The sequence below is a fragment of the Caretta caretta genome, chromosome 9, assembly GCF_965140235.1.
Source record: "Caretta caretta isolate rCarCar2 chromosome 9, rCarCar1.hap1, whole genome shotgun sequence".
In the NCBI taxonomy this organism is placed as follows: Eukaryota; Metazoa; Chordata; order Testudines; family Cheloniidae; genus Caretta; species Caretta caretta.
This window is the reverse complement of record NC_134214.1, coordinates 28,854,122-28,874,091: the sequence shown is the minus strand read 5'-3', so window position 1 is coordinate 28,874,091 and position 19,970 is coordinate 28,854,122. Positions and strand designations below refer to the sequence as shown.

The 19,970-nt window shown below is 41.9% G+C and overlaps 1 long non-coding RNA gene across 3 annotated transcripts in view; it reads right to left on the bottom strand.

The window, feature by feature from the left end:
* Positions 1-19,926, bottom strand: part of LOC125642093 (uncharacterized) — a 138,602-nt gene extending 118,676 nt beyond the window's left edge. For 2 of the 3 annotated variants that reach the window (XR_012669883.1, XR_007358269.2), the window contains exon 1: positions 19,427-19,926. This is a non-coding gene — a long non-coding RNA (uncharacterized LOC125642093). Of the gene's footprint in view, positions 1-14,101; positions 17,103-19,426 lie in introns of those variants that run through there. The other variant, XR_007358268.2, reaches the window with a different exon arrangement.
* Positions 19,927-19,970: the final 44 nt, after the last annotated feature.

Here is a 19,970-nt window from a genome sequence, read left to right as displayed (position 1 = left end):
TTTGGTGCTTTGCTACCTATGTCTAGCCTAAAGCACAACTAGCAGAGGTAAGGTCAGGGCACTCTATGCTAAACGGCCTCCTTCTGACCCCTAAGGGGCAAGATGCTTTATCTTCACTCCCTCACCTGCTTAGGGAGTTGAGGATGGTAAATAGAAGAGTGGAGATAAGGCAGAGGAGAGTGTGAGGGGAGTTATGGGAAGGACTTTGAGTAGAATAACCTCTGGGGGCTGGGGGAGGGTAAGTAAAAGACACTACATTCTCATTCTCAGTAGAGACTTTAAAATCATAGATTAGCCAAACTCAGGAAGGCTGATCAAAGCTGTTATCACCATTTCTGAAAGTGTCGCCTCCTTAGTCCTGCATTCCATACAGTCTTCCATTAATTATGTAATAATCAAAATATGGTGCACTCCTGTTCCTCAGGATTGGTCACTACAATGCTGGCTATTGGTGAAATTCCTGTAGGGGCCTTGATAAGAGCCAGGGAGTCTCTATTTGGCCCATCTCAACTCAAAGGACCAAATCATCCCACCACTGTGTGTGCCATGCCACTCAGCAGCATTACTGAACACGGAAGCAACACACTGACACAGAGCCTCAGGTCTGTTCAGGAAGCACAATGCAGCTGGAAAGCTAGATAGCTGTATATCCAAGGGCTCCCATAGTTTAAGTGGAACCCCAGTGTGGCATAGATTCTTTAGGATGGCACAGTGCCTGCCCCCAGCATAGGGGATATTTGTCAGGAGAAAGGGATGTGCATCCCTATGCCCCAGCAATTCCTTGCTGCTGAAATAGACACATTTGGCCATGGTGTAATTTAGAGCAGGACTGAGGTTGGATTGATCCCTGGCTGGCCCCAGAAGTGGGGAAGCATAAAGTGGCATACAGCCATATTTATATCTCCCCACACTCCTTGTAAACTAAAGTCAGTGCAGCTTGGATGCAGCCCACGATAAGGCCAAAGTACTATGCTGAGGCGGCTCTCCATCAAAATTGTAGGTGGGTCACTCTGGTTCTCCTTAGCTACCTTAGCCCCTTAGCATCTGCTCTGGCTGGTGGGCTGTTCTCTGAATTATGGATACTCTTCCTGAGTTTCTGCTGTTGCTTTTAAAGATTCATAGATTCCAAGGCCAGAAGGGACCACTGTGATCATCTAGTCCAGGGGTAGGCAACCTATGGCACACGTGCCAAAGGTGGCACACAAGCTGATTTTCAGTGGTACTCACACTGCCCGGGTCCTGGCCACCGGTCCGGGGGGCTCTGCATGTTAATTTAATTTTAAATGAAGCTTCTTAAACATTTTAAAAACCTTATTTACTTTACATACAACAATAGTTTTGTTATATGTTATAGACTTATAGAACGAGACCTTTTAAAAACGTTAAAATGTATTACTGGCACACGAAACCTTAAATTAGAGTGAATAAATGAAGACTCAGCACACCACTTCTGAAAGGTTGCCGATCCCTGATCTAGTCTGATTTGCTGCATAACAGGCCATAGAACTTCCCCAAAATAATTCCTAGAAAAATATCCAATCTCGATTTAAAAATTGTCAGTGATGGAGACTCCACCATGACCTTTGGTAAATTGTTACAGTATTTACTCTCACCATTCAAAATGTACATCTTATTTCCAGTCTGAATTTGTCTAGTTTGAGCTTCCAGCCATTGGATTGTGTTATACCTTTCGCTGCGAGATTGAAGAACCCATTATTAAATATTTGTTCCCTATATAGGTACTTATAGATTGAATCATGTCACCCTTCAACCTTCTCTTTAAGCTAAATAAATTGAGCTAACTAGATTGAGTATCACTATAACGCACGTTTTCTAATCCTTTTAGAATTCTTGTGGCTCTTCTCTGAAACTTCTACAAAATATTAGCATCCTTCCCCCATTTATCCCAGGTTCACAATAGCTCTTTTGGTCACAGCATAACGTTGGGAGCTCATGTTCAGCTGATTATTCACTACAACGCCCAAGTCTTTTTCAGAGTCACTGCTTCCTAGAATAGAGTCCCCCATCCTGCAAGTATGGGCTGCAGTCTTTTTTCCCCATATGTATATGTGACACAGCATGCCATGTTCTTCATAGGGATGATAATATGATATGATTATGGCACAATTTTGATGCATTTTACGCAAGATGGGTCGTGTGAGATGTCATTGGAAAAGTTATGATTTGCTGAATATGATTATCTTATTTATGTGTACATATTATTTTTGTATCTGAAGTTATGAATATTGACTATGTAACTATTTCAAATGTAGTTACACCTGGATAACGCCCACTAGACAAAATGCTTTCAGTCTAGATAGTTGATTAGGAAGGACCTATTCAGGGCAATGAGCCATTAGGGAAAACAATACGCCTTAAGAGAAGCTTATCTCCCACCTGGTGAGTCTTCCTGAGAATGCTTCAGATAGCCTGTGAGTGATGGCTGCTATGACTGTACAAGGACATGTGACCAGGCCACATGATGCTGGACTCCATCTTGGGATGTCAGTATTTTTCCACAATCTGGTCTGGGAACCAAGCTTTGGAACAAAGAGTTCCCGCCATATGCAAAAGCTATATAAGGCAGGGAGTGACATCATCTGTGCTTCTTCACTCCCCATACTAGAAGACTCCTGGAAACACCTGAGGAACAAAGACTGAACTCGGGGAATTGCTGGACCCAGGCTAACAGGATTTCTAGCCTGTGTATCAAACACCAGGAGATTCCAAGCTGTAAAGCAAATGAAGCTTGCCCCTTAAGAATCTGCAGCCTGTTGTACCATCAGTTAGGTGAAAATCTGCTATTCGTATCCAATCTATTGAGTACATTAAGCTTAGTTTGTGTTTTTGTTTATTTGCTAGGTAATCTGCTTTGATCTGTTTACTATCACTTATTATCACTTAAAATCTATCTTTTGTAGTTAATAAACTTGTTTTTGTTTTAATCTAAACCAGTGAGCTTTGACTGGAGTGCTTGGGGGAAATCTCTGCTAGGTTACCACAAGTATGCATTGTCCTCTTCACACTGAGGGAGAGGAGGACCGGGTATTAAACCCATATACTGTCCAGATTTGACCAGGATAGGACAGTACAGCTCTGGATTCCTAGCCTGGGAAGCTGGTGGTTAGAGAGCCTGCATCTAACTGCAGCTGGGTGTGTCCCTACCTGTGTGAATGCTAGTGAAAATGCAGACTGGAGGGCTTTGCAGCTTGTCACAGCAGTACAGTGTGAGAGGGAGCCCAGGCTGGTGGGTCAGGGGGCTGAGTGGTACCCAAGTTCCAGGTGACACCCCAGGGGGAACCAGTCACAGTGTACATTTAGCCATATTAAAACACATTATTTGCTTGCACCTAGTTTATCAAGTGATCCAGATCACTCTGAATCCATGGCCTGTCCCCTACATTATCTATCACTCCCCCATTTTTTGTGTGATCTGCAAACTTTATCAATGATAATTTTATGTTTTTTCTAGATCATTGATAAAAATATTAAATAGCATAGGACAATGAACTAATCTGTTCTGGAAGCACACCCATTCAATGACAATTCCCTGTTTACAAGTCCATTTTAAGACCTATCAGTTAGCCAGTTTTAAATCCACGTAATGTCTTCCATGTTAATTTTATATTGTTGTAGTTTTTTTTTTAAATCAAAATGTCATGCAGTAGCAGTTAAACGCCTTAGAGAAGTCTAGGTAAATTACATCAGCACTATCACTTTTCACAACCAAGCTTGTAATCTCATCAAAACAAGATAGCAATTTAGTTTTACATTACCCCCCTTTAATTCTTTATTAATCAAGTCCTGTATTAACTGCTCCATTATCTTGCCCAGGATCGAAGTCAGGCTGACAGACCTATAAATAACCCAGGTGATTCAGTTTACCATTTTTAAAATTGGAACAACATTATCTTTCTTCCAGTCTTCTGGAATTTCTCCAGTGCTCCAAGGTTTATTGAAAACCAACATTAATGGACCAGCAAGCTCCTCAGCCAGCTCTTCTAAAACTCTTGGATGTAAGTTATCTAGACCTCCTAATTTTAAAATGTCTAACATTAGTAGTGCTGTTTAACATCCCCCAGAGATACTAGTGGAATGAAAAGAGTGTTAGCAACAGCAGCTGTATCTTCCGTAGCTCTCTGCTGTAGTGTGTGCTACATAGTCTGTGGCACTGCATTGCAGCTGTCCCCAAATGGACACTTCTACATGCTACATGGATAAATAGCTGTAAATGATATATCGACTTGCGGAGTTAAAATAAAAGTAAAGTAAATGTTTCACTTAGTGGGAAAAGGCCCCAGGTGTCCCAAGGGCAGAACTGCCACTGGTTCCAGCAATGAGCTTAGAAATAATTATTTTACAAAAATTGGAACATCAAGATCAGAGAGACCATTGAAAAGAGAGGCTGATGCTGTAAGATACTTTTCACATGGCAAACGACCAAAGTGGTAATGATTGTGTATATCACAGTATACAGTGCCAGCCATATATATAATATAAAGGAAGTGTGAGAATTGCCTGGGGAAACTAATTCCTTTATTCCCCCGCACTGTACCCCCCATCATTCCTCCTAGGCCCCCAAAGCTCAAACAAAAATTGCTTTATGGCTGCTTAGGGGGTACCAGTGTCAAGGGCTGGCATGACCCTAGGACTGGCTCTGCTGCAAAGCACTGTAGAGTTAAGCTGTCCATTTTGAGATTTAAACAAATAGGACTTGGTCCAAACTATACTGAGATTGTTCTGTTCTCAAATAAGCAATGGCAGTGTGCCAGTTCCCATCATCAGGTGCAAGTCAAGGATACCCTTTGTCATCTCTGCTTTATGTTCTGTCTCCAAGATGTCTGAATTACCCTCCCCTGGGTTACGTGCCTGTAGTTTTCCAATCAATAAGAGGCAATTCAGTTTCTAAAAGAACAAAATAACTTTGTAGCGCACTATTATAAACTTTTAGGAAATCTGGTAGGAGGATCAGCACAGTTACTTTCCCTGATTAGTAATTTACTGAGTGCCAATACTGTGCATGGTGCTGTACAGGACATGGTCCCTGCCCTAAGAAATTTACATTCTAAAATTACACAGAAAATACAGTTTAGATACAGTGCATCAGACTTGCCAGGAGATGCTGCAGTCCCAAAGAAGTGCAGATTTTTTTAATGTTCGTCTGGCTTTGGTAGATTAACGAGGGTAGGCTTTGAAAATAAATGTGTTAAGGAACAACTGGAATAAAAACAAGGTGGTCATTTGACCAATGAAAGGCAGGGAGTTCCAAGAGTAATGTGTGACATGGGAGAAGGCACCACTACGAGAGTGGCAGAAGGAAGCAAACAGAAAGTTAAGGAAGGAGGCATGGGTGAAACTGTGGCAGTAGGTGGGAAGAAGAAGGATATGAGAGCTACAAACTCCCCACCAGACTGCCTTTCCAAAGCAATTTCAATGAAAGCAGGAAAGGCTTTCATAGGACTCATCAAGCTTGAAGGGGTTGACTGTTGCAGCAAAACACTACCCTGAGTTGGGGTGATGCAGACTCACACCACCTCCGTAGAAGCTACAGAAGGGATTGAGGAGCCTCAGGAAGGTACAATCCTGCCCAAAACACTCAGGTGCCCAGGGTAGTGTGCTTATTGCATCATCCCTTAGTGCAGAATAATCCCATCTCCACAGCCAGATAATGCTGCTGATCTGGTGGTGGGAGGGGGGCTCCCCAGCCCGTTTTGGGATGACATATTTCTAGAAGTGCTAGGACACACGGGGAGTGCAATTGTGCTAGGACACTGCACAAGGAGAACAGTGTGGGGAAAGCTTCTTCCATCTTCCCTCTTGTGCAGCTGGTAAGCAGCAAGCCACTTGACCCGAAAAATTTACATATGCCTTCTGGAGGGCTTCCACTGGAATAACAGCATACAAAATACACTAGTACTAGACTAGAGTACGAGCTGCAGAGCAGTGTTAGAAAATGTTATCCATGGGTGTGATGTCTCAATAAAAGGAGCTTTCAGGTTCTCAAGCTAATTTAACAAGAACAATCTCTGGATACCAATAGGGAAAGGACACATTACCTGCCATACACGCTCTTTAAAAGAGAAAATTAGAACATTAAATACTTGTGAGTGAATATATCTAAATCTCGTAATGAACTTTAGTCCCTTCATTATTAACCTCCCATAGCCCAAACTAAAGCCAATTTGTCAACAGGATTTATCCTTGCCCTGTCTGCAGTTGGCAGGCTTAGTATGATAAAAATGAATGTGCTAGCAATGTTTCTCCCTCTCTCTCACTTGCCACTGATCTGTACAGACAATTTCTAAAACAAATGTTGGTCAGTTTTATTTGGAATAATTGAGCTCCTGTTCCAGACAGATAAGAAGCAAGTCTCACATTTTTGAGCAGGGTCTCTGTTCATAGCTGGCTGTAGGAGTTGAAATCTAACTCGTGTTTATGGAGCTTTACTCTGGGGGAGGATACAAGTCTTCTGCAGTTAATAAAACCAAGAGTTTGTAAAACTGAATCCTGAGGAAAAGAATGTTGTCACTATTGAGGATCTGACTCTGGCCTATAAAGGGGCCCACTCTACACCTACTTTATACCCATCTACTTTACATCTCCTTTCCACTGCCAGTGCGGTATACAGTAGCTAGGATTGCCATCTGGTTCTTTTTTGTACTGCTTTGCCAGTTAAAACATTTAATGTGCCTTTCTCTCCCCAACCCCACTTGGGACACGTTACAATTCGCTACAGTTCACACCCCTGTAGACCAGACTGTGGTGCCGTGTTAGGATAAGGTCAGAAAAATGATAAAATAACAAAAATCCACATATTGTGGGTTTTTTGGTGTAAAATGGTTCTCTAAAACATTTTTGTAATAATTAGCAATAGTCAGCACTAGGGCATTTTGTGTTGGCAGTGGGTTGCCAGAGGTGGTTTTTTCTGTGTCTCAAAGGTGGCAAGCCAAACAGCAACCTTAGTACAAATGAGAATCAGGACCTAGGTCTGCTGAAAAAAGTGTAGAGAAAGGGGAAGAAATACAGTTTTATCAACTGAGATCTATAGCAGGACCCTTAGCCCGGTTAACTAGTTTCTAGGATTTCACAAATGTGACTTCATTTATCTTTGGCCAGAGGTTTATATATTCAAAATGTGTCTTAAAATTATTCAGCAAGTCACTGACTTCACTTCAGTGGAGTTACATCAGGGATGAATTTAGCCCACTGGGCTTAACCATTTTTTACACAGTAAACCACAAGGGCATATAAATACCTCTCTTCAAATAAAAAAAAAATAAAAAATTGGCAACGCATTCTGTTGCAACCCAAGAGCCATTTTCTGTAAACCACACTAGTATTCATAGTGACCAGTGCATCAATGGCGCCCTTGATCCTTCCAAGCAAAACATTCTTAAAGTAAAAATATCAATTTATTTTTATGTTTTCTGAATGTCGATTATGGACAGAAAGGGCCTGTATTAATTTCTTAGAAAGTATGGACTTCACCACTCCACCCCTCAGCTAACAGTGGGTGCATTTTACTTTATCCTGTTTGATGATTTCTTAAGTATTTACATGTTATCACCAATAACCCATATGTATGATCTGGGGATTTCTTTTACACACAGTGCCCAATGTTTAAATCTAAAATCCTATAAAAAGATAGATTTAAAAAAATCCGAGCTGAATCCTCTTTTTGCATCACCCGTACAAGACTCTTCCAAGATGAAGGCTCTCGGCGTATACATTTTCTAGTTTTCAACATGAACATTGCTCAAACAGTTATAAATAATGTTATCATCCATGAAAAGGAGGCAGGACTATGGAACAGCAAGAGAGAACACTCTGAAGAATAAAATCACTTTTATAGTATAAGATTTTCATTCTTTCAAATCTTCATACTAATCCGGGTGGGGAGGCAGAAATCCAACAAGACGTGCATTTTGAATGACTCTACTTTTGTGCACAACTTTGCAAATCTGACCCATCCTTAAGGTTCTCCTGGATATTCAAAACCAAGTCCCAGTCACTGAACAATTTACATTATTCATTATTTCAAAGGAAAACAAAGGACAAAGAACACTAGTAGCAGATATGTCTCAAACGCTGAGGCAATGGTTCTGTTAAGGAAAGATGGTTTCACCAAAGTTGGAATGAACAAACCCATGCCCCTGAAGCGCCATAAGACACACAAAACCCCACTGAGATTGCCAACACAAGTTACTTCCTTCTCTCTTGCTCTCCACAAATTCTCTGGGCTCACTTTGGCCTCTGCAGCTTCTCCTCCTAAAGAAGAGTCTTTGGCTGACTGCCATCCTTCCTTCACAGGGCTTTCCTGGCAGCAGTTTTTGGAAGCCACTACAAGTTTTCACCCACTGGAAAAGCACTTCTGGCCTCCTCTTCTTCCCCTCTAGACTTCTCTATTTAAAATCCCTCAGCCACCTCTATCTCATTCATCTCATTCCCCCAAACTTCTCTCTCTGCTCTCAGCACACATCTCTTTTCTGAAATTCACCTAATTCCCTCCCTTACCCCAAACACCTAGTTCTCTCCTCCCTAGCTCTCTAAATAAGTCTCTCCTTCCCCAACTGCCCTTTCCCAGTTCTCACCTTCCCCAGCCCCAACCTCTCCCCACCTTCTCTTTTCTATTTCTGCATATTCCCCAGGCCTAAAATTTCCCGAGTTTCTCCTTCCACACCTTTATAATCTCACTTATTCTCTTCTCACAATTGCTAGTGCCTGTGCCCTCTCCCAAAAATCCAGTCTCCTGCCTTTCACTAAATTTCCCCATCCCCTCCCTTACCCAAACTCACCTCATTTTCTCTCACCCCAAATCACTTCAGAACTTGTGTTTTCCTTCCTGTATGCATTCTCCCTTCCCCTAAGGCTCTTCCTGCAATCCCAGCTCACTGCTTGGTTGCAGAAAAGTGGGTTGCAGACATGGCAGCTGAATACATCTCCTCTCACTTCAGCTCCCTTACTGCATGCCCTAGCTGCTCTCTCTGCTCTACCCTGTAATAAAGCAGAATGCTGCAGTGTGGCCCAGAGAGGTTGCTATCGGATGACAGACCTAGCTGTCTCTCTTTGCCCAGCCAGCAGGGGATCGGATAGGACTATAATGGCTTGAGGGAGGTCACTCAGAAACCTAAAAAACAGTCAGGGTCAGCTGAGACTGGAAAAATGGGAGCTATGAGGTAACAATTAGAGTTGGGCAAATAAGGGATATTTCAGTTTGCTGGCAATTCCAGAAAAAAAACTAAAAAACATTTTGTTTTAGATTGAACTGAAAACATTTTTTTTTTTAATTCTGGTAACTAAAGGTCAGGAAAAAAAATCAAGTGAGGTTGAACAAAATGTTTTGTTTGACCCAACTCAAAATTTTTCATTTTGATTTTGGGTATTTTAACAAAAACAAACAAGGCCTAGATTCACAAAACAGCTGGAGGAGGAGTACCCAGTTTCTCTGTAACTTTTAGCCCAGTGGTTAGAGTACTCACCTGGGAGGCAGAAGACCAAGGTTTAGTTCTCCCTTTGCCTGATATGGAGAATGGAGATGAACTTAAGTCTCCTACATGGCAAAAGGGCATGTTAGTCACAGAGCTATCGAATATTTTGAGGTGTGCTTTTTCTCTCAAGCTCCCCTGCTGAAGATGTTCCACCTTGTATAAATAATAAACTAGTCATTTGAACTTGGGTCTCCAATTTACTGGGTAGGTGCCTGAACCACCAGGTTACAGCATCAGTCCTAGTACTGCTCCCTGGCACAATGACTAATCATTGTCACTATGAATTACTATGATTTGTAATGATGAATGACTATGAAGTACCACTATGAAAGACAATGAATAGTCATTGGGCGAGAGAGAAAGAGTAACAATTCTGTTATAATTCAAGGGTGTTACGATGCTCACCTAGAATGTAGGGTACCTACCCAAGGTTATAGGTTGTGAGAATGAATGTTTGTGAAATGCTCAGATACTACAGTGATGACCACCACAGAGAGGCCTGAAGATATGGGTCAAATTCTATTATCCTTAATTAAGAAAACCTCCCATTGACTTCAATTTCCAAGTTGGTAGTTTTGTTCAATGAAGGACTATGAAATTTGACCCTAAATATATACTGCAAATACAGATGAGGGCATAACACTCCTCTTACAAATACAGTACAATGGTATAGGTATTTTTAATTAATATCATAACATAACAATGGTGGGTTGGGTTTTTTCCCCCCAAATCTTAACCAATTGACTAAATGGGGTCCAAACTCAATTTTCCAAAATATTGAAAATAAAATATTCTCACTCAACCCAGTGAAAGGACTGCTCTGAATCTCAGGACATTAAGAAACTTCTCAATGTCACTTACCAGCTTTGCTAGAAAATACTCAGAACTCACTAGAAAATTATAGGGAAGTGATCCTCCCTATGAACTCAGTATGATCTCTGTCAATTCAAATGTTCCCAGTGTTTCCCAATCTCTAAGAATTAAAAATACCATTTTGAAATCATCAATAAGTATAGAAGGAAAAGTCTTTCATAAATTTACCTTTTTCAGAGGTCGACTGTAATATATCATTCGTAGTCTGAGGAAAAACTACGTTTAGCTAAACTAAAGATGGGTCTGACTCTGACCCACAAAGTTTGTTTAGCTTTGGATTTTGGTTTAGACAATTTTAGAAATGAAGTGAATTTCAAATCCATATATAAACTTTTCCAAACTTCAGGGATATCAGATTTGGTACTTCGGTTGGGCTCAATTCTAATCTAACAGATTCTGAAAACATAACCATCTAAGCATGACATTTTCTTTCATAAATTGTCACTTTAATTTCCTTTGAAGACATATAGCTTTTTAAATGTGGGGTTAAATTCTTTGTCAAGAATAAGAAGCTGTAAGCCTGCCAAACAAAAGAATGTAGGTCCGAGCAGTAACAAGCATAAGTGTTTCCAATATTTTTTTCTAAAGCTGTACAGTAACTCATCACTTCAAGTCATCCTGGTTAACCTTGTTTAATTGTTACATTGCTGATCTATTAGGGAACATGTTGTTTAAAGTTGCGCAATGCTCTCTTATAAGGTCGTTTGGCAGCTGTCGGCTTTGTCCACTCCTTGCAGGATACCCTGGAAGAGCAGCCCCTCCTCATGGAGATTGGGGGGGGGGGGGCAGCAGTCCCCTCCCCCCCCCCATCAGCTCCCCTACATTCCCTGTAAAGTATGTGGCTCGGCAGCTGCCCAGCAGCAATTCAGCTGTCCCTCCCCCCACTGCCATGCTGCTCCTGCCCTGCCCTCTGCCTTGGAGCTGCTCCCGGGAGCTTCCTGCTTGCTGGGGGAGGCGGGGAGAGGGGTGCTGATGTCAGGATGTCCCCCTGTTCCTGTCCCCCCTCCCCTCCCCTCCCCTCCCTCTTGCTCCATACCCCCTCTCCACAAAGTGGAGGAAGGGACAGGGCTGGGGACAGAAGAGGGTGGGGAAGCTTGCAGGAAGCTCTTGCTTCCCGTCTGAACTGACTGATCTGCTTAAAAGGGCAACATACTTGAAGTAGGGTCAGCATACTTAAAGGGGCAATACACGTCTCTCTCTCTCTCACTCACGCATGCACCCCCCAGCACTTTGGAAAGTCAACACCTGTGCAGCCGTACATGTGCTGTCAAGAGGAGGGAGTGGTGTGCTCCAGCTGGATAGCATGGGTTTATCATCATGTTCAGATTTTGCAGGGAAGTGTTTGCAGTTTCTGCCCTGCATCTGTTGTGTTTCCTCCCTCCTGCCTCAGTCCATGCTGTCTTGTCGAGTGTGAGGCTACATTAACAACAGTGTATTAACCCTTGAGGGCTCAGCCGAGTGCTAGTTCATCATTTAGCAGCAAGGCATTCCCTGGGAAATATCCCACCCTCTTACTCCGCCACCTCAACCAAGCTTTACAGTCATTCATTGCTGTGTACAATATTAAACTGTTTGTTTAAAATCATTTAAAACTTATACTGTATATGTATAGAATGTCTTTTGTCTAGCGAAAAAAATTTCCCTGGAACTACCCCCCTCTCCCCCACACATTTACATTAATTCTTATGGGGAAATTGGATTCGCTTAAAGTCGTATTTTTCAGTAACATAACTGAAGTGAAGTGAAGTGAGGAGTTACTGTATTAATAATTTTCATTAGAGATTTCTTAAACCAGTGATCAGCCAAGACTCCATTTCCTTTGGGAATGAAACTGGATACCAGAGGGCCATGATTTTTTTTTTAAAATCTTCTTTTCTCCGCAGCTGTATGTCAAATGCTGCTTACTACGCAGCTTTGTACTAAGGTATGGAAACTGAATATACTTGCACTCTGTAAATGTTGGCCATGTATAAACTTGGTTTTTTCTGTTTCTCTGTCTTGTTATTCCCTCAAAAGTAATTTAAAAATTGTATTTTAATTACTTTTAGATGTACATAACAAATACAGTTTCCTTCCGACACATGTGACAATGTGGCACAATTAAAGCCTTTCCACACGTGACTCAAATATTAGCTGTGGCCCTCAAATAAACCTAAAATATCTATAATGGGGTGGGGGAGGGAAGAGCAGTAATTTTAATGAAGATACTGATATTAAAGGTAATTCCAGAACTAAAATATATCTATCATCTTTCTTCAGAACTGTAGTTTTCTGGACCAACTGAAGTCAACTCTCTGTTTCTTTTTACTGACAGAACAAAACACTTCCCCAATCCACGTTCACGTAAGTGATGCTCAACTCTATCTATCCAAATGGTCTTCCTGAACATAAGCCATATCAACATTAAGTGCCTAATACAATACAGGCTAAAATCTATGCTCTCTCAGCTGGACAACTATATCCATTAACATTTAATGAAACAGCTTTAACTTTATCTATAAATGTATTCCATCTTATTTTTCTAGCAACATTCTTAACACAAATCAGCCAGTATTAGAAGCGATAAAACAAAATTTAGATTTAAGATAATGGCTGTGAAACTCCCTAGCTATAAATTATTTTTATAAAGATGTTCAGTAAAGTAGGCATGCTCTCAGTGGAAGATGGGATTATTTTAAAGGCACATTTTGATCTAAACTATGCTGCGTACCTTATAAAACAGGACTGTTTCAAGGTTATAGAGCACCCCCTCCAAATATCAAAACAGGGGCCTCTGAACCATTTAGAAGACATTGAAAACTATTCCCACTTTAAACAGTGCTTCTGTTTAGAGATACTGGAGAATTCTGAAGTGGGAGGGTATCTACAATCTATAGTTACTATTTTACACAATGTAAAATTAACCTGTGGGAACTCACTATTACAAGACAATACTGCATCCAAGACTTTGGCAGGATTCCAAAATGGTTTATTTAAATAATAAAAACACTCACAGTTACATCAGACAAGATTCAAAAATTATGGAAGACCAAAAATTACTCAAAGCCACATGCCTCAGAGAATAAGCACTGACTACTGTGGTTATGTAGAAACTTCCGCAAAAAACATGCTCTCTGAAACCTGTACATTACAGGATTTCTTGCATCTTCTTCTGAATCACCTGGAACTGGTCAGATACAGGGTACTGGACTTGGTGGACCACTAGTTTGATTTGGCACCAGATCCAAACTTCCACGGGGTTTGGATTCAGGTTTTGGTTCATTCCATTATAGAGCTATGGGCCAGCCACCTAGGGTTAACCAAACCTTCATGCAAGATTCAGTGTTGTTCAGATCTGAGGGTTTGCTTTAGGCCCATCTAGAATTTTGACATTGTTCAAAGCAGGAAACAAAACATGTCATGAAAGACATTGTCTTGAACTTTAAAAAACAACTAATAAATTTCAGTAAATATATATGCATCAAACGACATGTGGTACTACCACTCAGCAACATGTATGTTACCACTGATCCTCTCACACCTACACTATTCCCAAGCGAACTTTTTCTCCCCATAAAGAAAGGCTCTGTGAAAAACTGCACAAACCCAGTTTCTTGAAACAGGTTACAATTGTGAAGTTTATTTATCAAAATTCAATGGAGTCAAAAAAGACTAAAAATGGGGAAAATATGCAGGGAGTAAGATTAGAACCACGGGGCCAACAGTAGTCAACATAAATAACATCTTGGAAAAGAAAAAAGTGAAGGAGGGTTTGTTTATTTAAAGTGGGGTGATATGAACTAAGACAACAGAGGAGTGAGTTAAGTACATTATGGGCCTGCCACCTTATGCGGGGCAAAGACAGGTCACATATGAGTACAAATAGCCATCAAGCCAAGTCATGAAAGAGACTGCAAATGTAGGCTAGGTCTACACCATTAAGGGATTTAAAAATCAACAGCAACCACTTAAATTTAATCTGCCACTTTATAAACAGGAAACAGGGCAGGTGTAAGATGACTGCAATTGCTCAACCCAGTGAGAAAACATGCTGCTCCATTCTGAACAATCTGCGAGCAACAGAGATGCTGAAAACCTCACAAGAAGGAATTACGTCGTGAAGTGAAAAGGGCATGAGTTGCTGTTGTGTAGTCTGTGCAAACCATGTGGAAAAACACCTTCTTACTATCTCTGACACATGGGGGCTAATTTCTGGAAAAGGCATAGTCAAAAATGATACCAAGTTTCTTAACTTGAATCACTATTTTAAAGAGATAAGGTGGGTGAGCTAATATCTTTTATTGGCCCAACCTCCGTTGGTGAAAGAGACAAACTATGGAGCTACACAGAACTCTGAAGAAGAAGAGCTCTACATAGCTCAAAATCTTGTCTCTTTCACCAAAAGAAATTGGTCCAATAAAAGATCTTCTCTCACCCACTTTGTTGCTCTAATATCCTGGGACCAACACCACTACAACACTGCTATTTTGAAAGCATTTTTAAAATTGCATTGGATGTATGCAAGACTCTTAGCTATAGCTAACAGATGTGAGGACTGTGACACAGGGAGTAAATTCAGATACTGAACAGTTAATGTAGGGGGAGTTATTTGGAGTGATACAGCTGAGATGGCAAAGATACTTGGTACAGCTGTTATGGAAGCTGTAAATGTGACACAGTAGGAAGTTGCTTTCTATATTTTGAAGCAAAAAGAACAATTATTTATCTTATAAGAGCTATACTATTACTATAATCTGATTTGGGAGGGAATCCTCGGGGCCTGGTTTAGTTAACATTTACTTCTGACCCATGTAGTCATTACTGTGGCAGGACATCTTCCCTTCAGTGTATTTATGCTGCTTACATGATAGGCTTTAAATTCCATTAGTGCAGCCTGTTTGCACGGCTATACGGATTATAAAAGGGACCTCTCTCCAATCATCACTCTAGTTTAAGCCTTGACTAATGAATGGCCGCTTTTATATGCAGACCTGCCAGTCCTAGAGATTTCAACTTTATGAAACTGAACTCCTATAAAAAGGAAGCCTTATTAATCTGCCCCCATGCACTGACACACCTAGGTCAAGAACCCAGGAGTATCTACCTGCAGGCTCACACTAAGTCTACTGTGTAATATGATGAGTAAAGGCTTGATGACTGAGTACAGATCTAGGAGTGGGTTCTTCTGAATTCTGATCCTAGCTGTGCCACTGATTTGCTGCATAGTCTTAGGGCCAATGCTCTAATTTACACCAGTATAAGACTGAAGTAACTCTCTTGAAGTCAATTAAGATAAACTCCAGATTAACTCCACTGTATTTTTACACTAGCATAAATGAGTAAAAATTATGCTCTTTAATCTCTATGAGCCTCATTTTCTTCCTCTATAAAATGGGGGTGATAATACCTGCGTCATAGCTGTGAGGATTAATTGATTAATGTTTACAGAGCCGTTTGAAGAAGGTAACTGCTAAGGCCTATTCTTACTGAACTCCCTACCTTGCAACACTGAAGCTGTTTGCACTTTTGGGGCATGAAATGAGTGGACGTGTCTCAACTTGACTACAGCAAATGAGTTTTCCCAGAGGGGTGTAACTGACAGAGTCAAATAAATACAGTCAGAAACAAAACTGATCAAATCTACATTGGGTCAGTCATTTCCAGCATGTAATCCCTTTTCTCAATCACTGCACCAGCCCTTAGTAAAATCCAAGAATCGCCAAACAGGGTGGGTGAAAAAACAAGGAAGTCTCAGCACAAATAGTTATCAAACCTAAGAAAAGGCTTTGATTTAATATGAGTAAGTATCACCCCTGCTTCTTCCCAACCTCTAGAAAGATGCCTACACTTCCTTATCTTGAGATTTCAGAGAATCGCACCATTTTCTGTGCTGTCTGCTGTCAATTTCAGGGCTTCCTGGCAGAAGGGATGCAATAAATTCTGAAATGCAAGATGCCTTACAGTTCATTCAATGTTAAGATAACAGCACAACAATGCTCACCAGAGAGAATACAAGACTTTAATATTATTATTCATAGCACCTAGAGACCACAATTAGGGAGAGTATAAACTAAAGCTTGCTGAGTAGTCTGGGGCAAGGTTGGTTCAGATGATAAATGGTGGTTAAAATAAAGGATAAATAGTACAACTAAACCATACAATATGCCTCTTTAACAATCACAGCTCATTGTGGACAGAATAGCTCATACTCCCTTCAGAATCAGAAAGTAAAATACTAAAAAGAGAAAATATTTGCATTTTAAATACTAAGAACTACGTTATGGTAGCCCCCAAGCAGGGACAGTGCAAGGTTCAGCAACTGTGGAACATAGTTACTAAAGATTTGAAATCAGAAAATTTTTGTTTAACATTGTGGGCACTCTGTATCAAGGACAGATTGTTATAGCAGTTGCACTGTTGTAAAATCTGGAGAATCAGCAGTGAGGTCAGTGGAGTTACTCCAGATTACACTTGTGTAAACTCTAGCAAAATCAAGGGAGTTACTCTAGACCTAGATTTATATCAGTGTAAAACTCCAGTGATGTCACTGGAACGACTACACATTTTACATGGGTGCGAATAAGAATCTTGCCCATAGAAAATAAGCTGTGGTAGACTGAAGTGAATAGTTGTGAACATAGAAAGAGCAAATAAATAGTTTGAACATTTATTACTTAAAAGCTTAGTGTGTACAGAAAACTTAAATCAATGCACTATTTTAACTCTGATAGGGTTTCAAGTTTGGAGGAGTCCAAGGGAGATCTGAAAAAGGTTAAAAATTTCTGTTTAGACAGTCAAACAGTTTAGATGCTTATTCTCCCTTATACAAACATTTTTAAGGTTCCCTTCTTCTACCAATGCTCCTTCTTCCTCCCTGCTTCAAAGTCAGCTATATTCTCCTCATTCCCTTCAAAAGCCCCATGCTTCCCCAGAACTCTATCTCCTTCCCAACAGCCGCAGTTCCCTCTCCAAGGCCTTGTTTTCACTAGAAAAACAGGTGGGGTTTTTTACCATATGTTAGCTAATATGTCGTAACTAAAACATGGTAGAAGACTAGTGTGGACAAGGCAGGTACAGTTCTAACATAGGTTAGCACATTGAGGTAAACATTAGGCTATCCCCTAATGTGGTTTAACCCCTAATGTGGTTTAAAAAAAAAAAATCACCTTTTTTCCTAGTATGGATCTACCCCAACTCTGCCAAGCCCCTCTCTATAATCCCTACCTTTGGGGATGCTCCAAATGGGTGATAGTATAATCCAGTTCAGAGGTGGCCAAACCATGGCTCACGAGCCGCATGCAGCTCTTTTACAGTTAAAGAACGGCTCACGGAGCACCCCCACCCCATTCTCCACCTTCCAGACTGGGGTGGGGGGATCTTAGGGCTTCTGCCCTGTGGGGAGGGAGGGTCTTGGGCCTTCAGCCCTGCGGGAGGCACCTGATGCTCCAAGCCCCAGCTGACACGCCTCACAGGGCTCAAGCCGGGAGCCCCGACTGCCACACCCAGCTCTCAAAACTTCTGAAGATCATCATACACAGCTCAGAGAGTCAGTAAATTTGGCCACTCCTGATCTAGTGGCTAGGTCAGTTTCAGAAGGATCCAGAAGACCTAAATTCTAATCCCAGCTATGCCACTGATTTGCTGTGTGGCCATGGGCAAGTTGCTTCACTTTTCTCTGTCTTTGTTTCCTCCCATCTTATATATTTAAACTATAAATGTTTTGGGGCAGGAACTGTCTCTCACTACGTGTTTGAACATCACCTAGCAATGAATCAGTGCTCATCCCTAGCCTAAAAAAATAATCTAAAGTAACTCCTCGCTTAACATTGTAGTTATGTTCCTGAAAAATGCTACTTTAAGCAAAATTATGTTAAGCGAATCCAGTTTCCCCATATGGATTAATGTAAATAGAGGGGTTAGGTTCCAGCGAAATTTTTTTCACCAGACAAAAGACATATATACACACACAGTATACGTTTTAAATAATTTTAAACAAACTATTTAATACTGTACTCACCAATGATGATTGTGAAGCTTGGCTGAGGCAGGGCGTAGTGGGGTCGGGGCAGGGGCTTGCCCCATTCCGCCTGTCCAGCGCTCCTGCTGGGAAGTAGGGTCAGGGGCTTGCCCGCTCCCCAGCTGGAATGCTTGGTGGGCAGAGTGGGATAAGCCCCTGCACCCTGACCCCGCTCCCTGGCAGGAGCACCAGGCAGGCAGGAGGAGCAGGGTGAGTCAAACAACCTTATAATGCAGGGGTGGGCGAAATTGTATGGCGGGCCGGGTAGGGAAGGCTGTGCCCCCCAAACAGCCTGGTCCCCACCCCCTATCCGCCCCCTCCCACTTTCCACCCCCTGACTGCCCCCCTCAGAACTCCCAACCCATCCAACCCCTCCCTGCTCCTTGTCCCCTGACCACCCCCTCCCAGGACCCCCCACCCCTTATCCAACCCCCCTGCTCCCTGTGCCCAGACTGCCCCATCCCCTATCCACACCCCCTCCCCCGACAGGCCCCCCCTGGGATTCCCACACCCTATCCAACCCCCCTGTTCCCTGACTACCCCTTCCAGAACCTCCACCCCATCCAACCGCTTCCTGTCCCCGACTGCCCTCCGGGACCCCCGCCCCTAACCACCACCGCGCGCACCGCCACCACCCCCTTACCATGCCGCTCAGAGAAACAGGAGCTCACAGCCCCACTGCCTGCGCTGCAAGCTAAGACTGTGGGGGAGAGGGGATAGCAGGGGAGGGGCCAGGGACTAGCCTCCCTGGCCAGGAGCTCAAGGGCCTGGCAGGACCGTCCTGCAGGCCGGATGTGACCCCCGGGCCATAGTTTGCTCACCTCTATTATAATGGAACATTGCACAACTTTAAACGCATATGTTCTCTAATAGATCAGCAACCTAATAACAAAACAATGTTAAAGGGGACAACTTTAAGTGAAGAGTTACTGTATCACCCTCAATACAGTGGCTGTGGGTTAGCCGGTTTGAGCACTTTCATTTGGCTCCTGAGGAAATGTATTTACTTCTAGTCACAAAAATGACTATGTAAAAATGTTAAGCAAATTTACTTCCTGTAGCTACTCACCTTACTGAATCAAATAAGATTTTATTTGTGTTATCCCTGCAGAGCCAACACAGCTTTGGAACAGGCAGCTGGATTCTCTCTCTCTCATATGCATCAACAGAATCCTTTAGGGTGGAGTTGTGATTGCCCAATATTTATTAGCAGCAGTGATGCAGGCAACAGGCAAAATCCAGCCTGACTCTCAGATCCTAGGTGGAGATAACATATATTTTTATTTGTAAGGTGAACAAATTGGACCTGGAAGTTGTTGAGAAAGAACAATACAAAAAACTCACTTCACCGGGTCACTTATCAGAACATAACCTGTGGCTGGCCAAAAGCACAAGCAAAGAATAGGAGTACTAGTGGGACCTTAGAGACTAACACGTTTATTTGTTAATCTTTAAAGTACTACAAGTACTCCTTTTCTTTTTGCGAATACAGACTAACACCGCTGCTACTCTGAAACCAAGCAAAGAATAGAAGCTGTTTGGGGTCACATTCTTGGTGGGAGTCTTGCACCCCACACAAACCCTGCAACGCATAGGAAGGCTACAAAACTCTT